At 34.5% G+C, this 9887-nt stretch overlaps 1 non-coding gene across 1 annotated transcript; it reads right to left on the bottom strand.

The window, feature by feature from the left end:
- Positions 1–3468: 3468 nt before the first annotated feature.
- On the bottom strand, positions 3469–3542 carry TRNAS-ACU (transfer RNA serine (anticodon ACU)). Its single transcript has one exon. It is a non-coding gene; the product is annotated as a tRNA-Ser (tRNA).
- Positions 3543–9887: the final 6345 nt, after the last annotated feature.

Genomic DNA, 9887 nt, shown 5'->3' on the forward strand with positions numbered 1-9887 from the left:
TTATAGCCGTACACACTAACTGATTGCGCCACAGAGACACTTTGCAAAAGTACATACTGACAAAGGCTAATAAGCATTCATCTAAAACGTTTCCTAGAAAAACTTTAAAAAGTCAATAATCTGGAGAGTTTTTGTAAGATGTTTCTTCCATCCACCAACGAAGAAACACATTGGTACTTTCCCATGATGAGTGAGTGCTTCAGGATCTCTTGCACTTACATGTGCAGCAGAGTACTGCAATGGAAGCATGCTGGGCCCATAACCCAGAGGTAGGCAGATTAAAACTATCCTTTGCTATATGCATTTTTTTTTGTTAATTTAAGTAATCAAAACTGGGATTGATATTGTTGCTCTTTTATTTTTACTTAAAGTACAATAACTTTTACCATTTTAATTTGTTTTAATAGTATATTGACAGTATAGTTTTATTTTAAAAAATCCACTTAATTTTCTTTACCCTATTATTAAAAGGGTAATTGACAAAAACAAACTACATTGTCACCAGAAGAGCAATACAAAATGTACAAGTGATATATTAAAATCATCTTTCCAGCTTGAATTTCAATGATGCATTGGGGCAACGATTTTGTGAGAAACATCTTCACCCTTAAATAAAGATTTTCTTAATTCCTTACCTGTGTGCTAATTAGATATCACCTTGTTTTCACATTAAACAGACTTCCACATGAGAAAGCAGCAAGAATGCAGTGGCGTTAATGTTTCCTGGTGTCAACCTGTATTATTTCAGTAGACATTGAAATGAGGATGCATCTTGCTGCCTTTCCAATGAAGCAAGTTTAATTTAGTAATAGGTGAAAAACCATCCTTACAAAGGTGTTAATTAGAGACTTGGCTTTGTGGACACTTTTCAGAGAACAAATTTGTTAGCATAAAAATAAAGCAAGAAAATGAAGAGCTGTTTAATCACTTAATTGGATTTTTTTGCCAGCATATTTCTTTTTCTCTGCAACCCACTGCTAAATTGTGCTTCCTAGCTGTTTTTATAAAATCACTGAATCAAATCTAACTCTGATTACATCAGAGAAGGCCAGGTACCCTACACCATAAGAGGGGGTTTGAAATTTTGACTTGTGTACTTAAAGATCACCAAAATCTGATAATAAGGTCAATTACATCCCTGGGTGGGATTGAACCACCAACCTTTTGGTTAATAGCCATACACACTAACTGATTGCGCCACAGAGACACTTTGCAAAAGTACATACTGACAAAGGCTAATAAGCATTCATCTAAAACGTTTCCTAGAAAAACTTTAAAAAGTCAATAATCTGGAGAGTTTTTGTAAGATGTTTCTTCCATCAACCAACGAAGAAACACATTGGTACTTTCCCATGATGAGTGAGTGCTTCAGGATCTATTGCACTTACATGTGCAGCAGAGTACAGCAATGGAAGCATGCTGGGCACATAACCCAGAGGTAGGCAGATTGAAACTATCCTCTGCTATATGCATTTTTTTTTGTTAATTAAAGTAATCCAAAACTGGGATTGATATGTTGGCTCTTTTATTTTTACTTAAAGTACAATAACTTTTACCATTTTAATTTGTTTTAATAGTATATTGACAGTATTGTTTTCTTTCAAAAATCAGCTTAATTTTCTTTACCCTATTATTAAAATGGTAATTGACAAAAACAAACTACATTGTCACCAGAAGAGCAATACAAAATGTACAAGTGATATATTAAAATCATCTTTCCAGCTTGAATTTCAATGATGCATTGGGGCAACGATTTTGTGAGAAACATTTTCACCCTTAAATAAAGATTTTCTTAATTCCTTACCTGTGTGCTAATTAGATATCACCTTGTTTTCACATTAAACAGACTTCCACATGAGAAAGCAGCAAGGATGCATTGGCGTTAATGTTTCCTGGTGTCAACCTGTGTTATTTCAGTAGACATTGAAATGAGGATGCATCTTGCTGCCTTTCCAATGAAGCAAGTTTAATTTAGTAATAGGTTAAAAACCATCCTTACAAAGGTGTTAATCAGAGACTTGGCTTTGTGGACACTTTTCAGAGAACAAATTTGTTAGCATAAAAATAAAGCCAGAAAATTAAGAGCGGTTGAATCACTCAATTAGATTTTTTTTGCCAGCATATTTCTTTTTCTCTGCAACCCACTGCTAAATTGTGTTTCCTAGCTGTTTTTATAAAATCACTGAATCAAATCTAACTCTGATTACATCAGAGAAGGCCAGGTACCCTACACCAGAACAGGGGGTTTGAAATTTTGACTTGTCTACTTAAAGATCACCAAAATCTGAAAACAAGGTCAATTACGTCCCTGGGTGGGATTGAACCACCAACTTTTTGGTTAGTAGTCGGACACACTAACCGATTGCGCCACAGAGACACTTTGTAAAAAGTACATACTGACAAAGGCTAATAAGCATACATCTAGAACGTTTCCTAGAAAAACTTTAAAAAGTCAATAATCTGGAGAGTTTTTGTAAGATGTTTCTTCCATCAACCAACGAAGAAACACATTGGTACTTTCCCATGATGAGTGAGTGCTTCAGGATCTATTGCACTTACATGTGCAGCAGAGTACTGCAATGGAAGCATGCTGGGCCCATTACCCAGAGGTAGGCAGATTGAAACTATCCTCTGCTATATGCATTTTTTTTGTTAAAGTAATCAAAACTGGGATTGATATTTTTGCTCTTTTATTTTTACTTAAAGTACAATAACTTTTACCATTTTAATTTGTTTTAATAGTATATTGACAGTATAGTTTTCTTTAAAAAATCCACTTAATTTTCTTTACCCTATTATTAAAAGGGTAATTGACAAAAACAAACTGCATTGTCACCAGAAGAGCAATACAAAATGTACAAGTGATATATTAAAATCATCTTTCCAGCTTGAATTTCAATGATGCATTGGGGCAACGATTTTGTGAGAAACATCTTCACCCTTAAATATAGATTTTCTTAATTCCTTACCTGTGTGCTAATTAGATATCACCTTGTTTTCACATTAAACAGACTTCTACATGAGAAAGCAGCAAGGATGCAGTGGCGTTAATGTTTCCTGGTGTCAACCTGTATTATTTCAGTAGACATTGAAATGAGGATGCATCTTGCTGCCTTTCCAATGAAGCAAGTTTAATTTAGTAATAGGTGAAAAACCATCCCTACAAATGTGTTAATCAGAGACTTGGCTTTGTGGACACTTTTCAGAGAACAAATTTGTTAGCATAAAAATAAAGGCAGAAAATGAAGAGCTGTTTAATCACTCAATTGGATTTTTTTTGCCAGCATATTTCTTTTTCTCTGCAACCCACTGCTAAATTGTGCTTCCTAGCTGTTTTTATAAAATCAATGAATCAAATCTAACTCTGATTACATCAGAGAAGGCCAGGTACCCTACACCATAACAAGGGGTTTGAAATTTTGACTTGTCTACTTAAAGATCACCAAAATCTGATAACAAGGTCAATTACGTCCCTGGGTGGGATTGAACCACCAACCTTTTGGGTAGTAGCCAGACACACTAACCGATTGCGCCACAGAGACACTTTGCAAAAAGTACATACTGACAAAGGCTAATAAGCATTCATCTAGAACGTTTCCTAGAAAAACTTTAAAAAGTCAATAATCTGGAGAGTTTTTGTAAGAATTTTCTTTAATCAACCAACGAAGAAACACATTGGTACTTTCCCATGATGAGTGAGTGCTTCAGGATCTCTTGCACTTACATGTGCAGCAGAGTACTGCAATGGAAGCATGCTGGGCCCATTACCCAGAGGTAGGCAGATTGAAACTATCCTCTGCTATATGCATTTTTTTTGTTAAAGTAATCCAAAACTGGGATTGATATGTTAGCTATTTTATGTTTACTTAAAGTACAATGACTTTTACCATTTTAATTTGTTTTAATAGTATATTGACAGTATAGTTTTCTTTCAAAAATCCACTTAATTTTCTTTACCCTATTATTAAAATGGTAATTGACAAAAACAAACTACATTGTCACCAGAAGAGCAATACAAAATGTACAAGTGATATATTAAAATCATCTTTCCAGCTTGAATTTCAATGATGCATTGGGGCAACGATTTTGTGAGAAACATCTTCACCCTTAAATAAAGATTTTCTTAATTCCTTACCTGTGTGCTAATTAGATATCACCTTGTTTTCACATTAAACAGACTTCCACATGAGAAAGCAGCAAGGATGCATTGGCGTTAATGTTTCCTGGTGTCAACCTGTATTATTTCAGTAGACATTGAAATGAGGATGCATCTTGCTGCCTTTCCAATGAAGCAAGTTTAATTTAGTAATAGGTTAAAAACCATCCTTACAAAGGTGTTAATCAGAGACTTGGCTTTGTGGACACTTTTCAGAGAACAAATTTGTTAGCATAAAAATAAAGCCAGAAAATTAAGAGCTGTTGAATCACTCAATTAGATTTTTTTTGCCAGCATATTTCTTTTTCTCTGCAACCCACTGCTAAATTGTGCTTCCTAGCTGTTTTTATAAAATCACTGAATCAAATCTAACTCTGATTACATCAGAGAAGGCCAGGTACCCTACACCATAACAAGGGGTTTGAAATTTTGACTTGTCTACTTAAAGATCACCAAAATCTGATAACAAGGTCAATTACGTCCCTGGTTGGGATTGAACCACCAACCTTTTGGTTAGTAGCCGGACACACTAACCGATTGCGCCACAGAAACACTTTGCAAAAAGAACATACTGACAAAGGCTAATAAGCATACATCTAGAACGTTTCCTAGAAAAACTTTAAAAAGTCAATAATCTGGAGAGTTTTTGTAAGATGTTTCTTCCATCAACCAATGAAGAAACACATTGGTACTTTCCCATGATGAGTGAGTGCTTCAGGATCTCTTGCACTTACATGTGCAGCAGAGTACTGCAATGGAAGCATGCTGGGCCCATTACCCAGAGGTAGGCAGATTGAAACTATCCTCTGCTATATGCATTTTTTTTGTTAATTAAAGTAATCAAAACTGGGATTGATATTTTTGCTCTTTTATTTTTACTTAAAGTACAATAACTTTTACCATTTTAATTTGTTTTAATAGTATATTGACAGTATAGTTTTCTTTAAAAAATCCACTTAATTTTCTTTACCCTATTATTAAAAGGGTAATTGACAAAAACAAACTGCATTGTCACCAGAAGAGCAATACAAAATGTACAAGTGATATATTAAAATCATCTTTCCAGCTTGAATTTCAATGATGCATTGGGGCAACGATTTTGTGAGAAACATCTTCACCCTTAAATAAAGATTTTCTTAATTCCTTACCTGTGTGCTAATTAGATATCACCTTGTTTTCACATTAAACAGACTTCTACATGAGAAAGCAGCAAGGATGCAGTGGCGTTAATGTTTCCTGGTGTCAACCTGTATTATTTCAGTAGACATTGAAATGAGGATGCATCTTGCTGCCTTTCCAATGGAGCAAGTTTAATTTAGTTATAGGTGAAAAACCATCCCTACAAAGGTGTTAATCAGAGACTTGGCTTTGTGGACACTTTTTAGAGAACAAATTTGTTAGCATAAAAATAAAGGCAGAAAACGAAGAGCTGTTTAATCACTCAATTGGATTTTTCTACCAGCATATTTTTTTCTCTGCAACCCATTGCTAAATGGTGCTTCCTAGCTGTTTTTTATAAAATCACTGAATCAAATCTAACTCTGATTACATCAGAGAAGGCCAGGTACCCTACACCATAAGAGGGGGTTTGAAATTTTGACTTGTCTACTTAAATATCACCAAAACCTGATCACAAGGTCAATTATGTCCCTGGGTGGGATTGAACCACAAACCTTTTGGTTAGTAGCCAGACACACTAACCGATTGAGCCACAGAGACACTTTGCAAAAAGTACATACTGACAAAGGCTAATAAGCATTCATCTAGAACGTTTCCTAGAAAAACTTTAAAAAGTCAATAATCTGGAGAGTTTTTGTAAGAATTTTCTTAAATCAACCAACGAAGAAACACATTGGTACTTTCCCATGATGAGTGAGTGCTTCAGGATCTCTTGCACTTACATGTGCAGCAGAGTACTGCAATGGAAGCATGCTGGGCCCATTACCCAGAGGTAGGCAGATTGAAACTATCCTCTGCTATATGCATTTTTTTTGTTAATTAAAGTAATCAAAACTGGGATTGATATTTTTGCTCTTTTATTTTTACTTAAAGTACAATAACTTTTACCATTTTAATTTGTTTTAATAGTATATTGACAGTATAGTTTTCTTTAAAAAATCCACTTAATTTTCTTTACCCTATTATTAAAAGGGTAATTGACAAAAACAAACTGCATTGTCACCAGAAGAGCAATACAAAATGTACAAGTGATATATTAAAATCATCTTTCCAGCTTGAATTTCAATGATGCATTGGGGCAACGATTTTGTGAGAAACATCTTCACCCTTAAATAAAGATTTTCTTAATTCCTTACCTGTGTGCTAATTAGATATCACCTTGTTTTCACATTAAACAGACTTCTACATGAGAAAGCAGCAAGGATGCAGTGGCGTTAATGTTTCCTGGTGTCAACCTGTATTATTTCAGTAGACATTGAAATGAGGATGCATCTTGCTGCCTTTCCAATGAAGCAAGTTTAATTTAGTAATAGGTGAAAAACCATCCCTACAAAGGTGTTAATCAGAGACTTGGCTTTGTGGACACTTTTCAGAGAACAAATTTGTTAGCATAAAAATAAAGCCAGAAAATGAAGAGCTGTTTAATCACTCAATTGGATTTTTTTTGCCAGCATATTTCTTTTTCTCTGCAACCCACTGCTAAATTGTGCTTCCTAGCTGTTTTTATAAAATCAATGAATCAAATCTAACTCTGATTACATCAGAGAAGGCCAGGTACCCTACACCATAACAGGGGGTTTGAAATTTTGACTTGTCTACTTAAAGATCACCAAAATCTGAAAACAAGGTCAATTACGTCCCTGGGTGGGATTGAACCACCAACCTTTTGGTTAGTAGTCGGACACACTAACCAATTGCGCCACAGAGACACTTTGCAAAAAGTACATACTGACAAAGGCTAATAAGCATACATCTAGAACGTTTCCTAGAAAAACTTTAAAAAGTCAATAATCTGGAGAGTTTTTGTAAGATGTTTCTTCCATCAACCAACGAAGAAACACATTGGTACTTTCCCATGATGAGTGAGTGCTTCAGGATCTCTTGCACTTACATGTGCAGCAGAGTACTGCAATGGAAGCATGCTGGGCCCATAACCCAGAGGTAGGCAGATTGAAACTATCCTTTGCTATATGCATTTTTTTTTGTTAATTTAAGTAATCAAAACTGGGATTGATATTTTTGCTCTTTTATTTTTCATTAAAGTACAATAACTTTTACCATTTTAATTTGTTTTAATAGTATATTGAAAGTATTGTTTTCTTTTAAAAATCCATTAATTTTCTTTACCCTATTATTAAAATGGTAATTGACAAAAACAAACTACATTGTCACCAGAAGAGCAATACAAAATGTACAAGTGATATATTAAAATCATCTTTCCAGCTTGAATTTCAATGATGCATTGGGGCAACGATTTTGTGAGAAACATTTTCACCCTTAAATAAAGATTTTCTTAATTCCTTACCTGTGTGCTAATTAGATATCACCTTGTTTTCACATTAAACAGACTTCCACATGAGAAAGCAGCAAGGATGCAGTGGCGTTAATGTTTCCTGGTGTCAACCTGTATTATTTCAGTAGACATTGAAATGAGGATGCATCTTGCTGCCTTTCCAATGAAGCAAGTTTAATTTAGTAATAGGTGAAAAACCATCCTTACAAAGGTGTTAATCAGAGACTTGGCTTTGTGGACACTTTTCAGAGAACAAATTTGTTAGCATAAAAATAAAGCCAGAAAATGAAGAGCTGTTTAATCACTCAATTGGATTTTTTTGCCAGCATATTTCTTTTTCTCTGCAACCCACTGCTAAATTGTGCTTCCTAGCTGTTTTTATAAAATCACTGAATCAAATCTAACTCTGATTACATCAGAGAAGGCAAGGTACCCTACACCATAAGAGGGGATTTGAAATTTTGACTTGTCAACTTAAAGATCACCAAAATCTGATAACAAGTTCAATTACGTCCCTGGGTGGGATTGAACCTCCAACCTTTTGGTTTATAGCCGTACACACTAACTGATTGCGCCACAGAGACACTTTGCAAAAGTACATACTGACAAAGGCTAATAAGCATTCATCTAAAACGTTTCCTAGAAAAACTTTAAAAAGTCAATAATCTGGAGAGTTTTTGTAAGATGTTTCTTCCATCCACCAACGAAGAAACACATTGGTACTTTCCCATGATGAGTGAGTGCTTCAGGATCTCTTGCACTTACATGTGCAGCAGAGTACTGCAATGGAAGCATGCTGGGCCCATAACCCAGAGGTAGGCAGATTAAAACTATCCTCTGCTATATGCATTTTTTTTGTTAATTAAAGTATTCCAAAACTGGGATTGATATTTTTGCTCTTTTATTTTTCATTAAAGTACAATAACTTTTACCATTTTAATTTGTTTTAATAGCATATTGAAAGTATTGTTTTCTTTTAAAAATCCATTAATTTTCTTTACCCTATTATTAAAATGGTAATTGACAAAAACAAACTACATTGTCACCAGAAGAGCAATACAAAATGTACAAGTGATATATTAAAATCATCTTTCCAGCTTGAATTTCAATGATGCATTGGGGCAACGATTTTGTGAGAAACATTTTCACCCTTAAATAAAGATTTTCTTAATTCCTTACCTGTGTGCTAATTAGATATCACCTTGTTTTCACATTAAACAGACTTCCACATGAGAAAGCAGCAAGGATGCAGTGGCGTTAATGTTTCCTGGTGTCAACCTGTATTATTTCAGTAGACATTGAAATGAGGATGCATCTTGCTGCCTTTCCAATGAAGCAAGTTTAATTTAGTAATAGGTGAAAAACCATCCTTACAAAGGTGTTAATCAGAGACTTGGCTTTGTGGACACTTTTCAGAGAACAAATTTGTTAGCATAAAAATAAAGCCAGAAAATGAAGAGCTGTTCAATCACTCAATTGGATTTTTTTGCCAGCATATTTCTTTTTCTCTGCAACCCACTGCTAAATTGTGCTTCCTAGCTGTTTTTATAAAATCACTGAATCAAATCTAACTCTGATTACATCAGAGAAGGCCAGGTACCCTACACCATAAGAGGGGGTTTGAAATTTTGACTTGTCTACTTAAAGATCACCAAAATCTGATAACAAGGTCAATTACGTCCCTCGGTGGGATTGAACCACCAACCTTTTGGTTAATAGCCATACACACTAACTGATTGCGCCACAGAGACACTTTTCAAAAGTACATACTGACAAAGGCTAATAAGCATTCATCTAAAACGTTTCCTAGAAAAACTTTAAAAAGTCAATAATCTGGAGAGTTTTTGTAAGATGTTTCTTCCATCAACCAACGAAGAAACACATTGGTACTTTCCCATGATGAGTGAGTGCTTCAGGATCTCTTGCACTTACATGTGCAGCAGAGTACTGCAATGGAAGCATGCTGGGCCCATAACCCAGAGGTAGGCAGATTGAAACTATCCTTTGCTATATGCATTTTTTTTTGTTAATTTAAGTAATCAAAACTGGGATTGATATTTTTGCTCTTTTATTTTTACTTAAAGTAAAATAACTTTTACCATTTTAATTTGTTTTAATAGTATATTGACAGTATAGTTTTATTTTAAAAAATCCACTTAATTTTCTTTACCCTATTATTAAAAGGGTAATTGACAAAAACAAACTACATTGTCACCAGAAGAGCAATACAAAATGTACAAGTGATATATTAAAATCATC

The sequence above is a fragment of the Pseudophryne corroboree genome, unplaced genomic scaffold (genome assembly GCF_028390025.1).
Source record: "Pseudophryne corroboree isolate aPseCor3 unplaced genomic scaffold, aPseCor3.hap2 scaffold_383, whole genome shotgun sequence".
NCBI lineage: Eukaryota > Metazoa > Chordata > Amphibia > Anura > Myobatrachidae > Pseudophryne > Pseudophryne corroboree.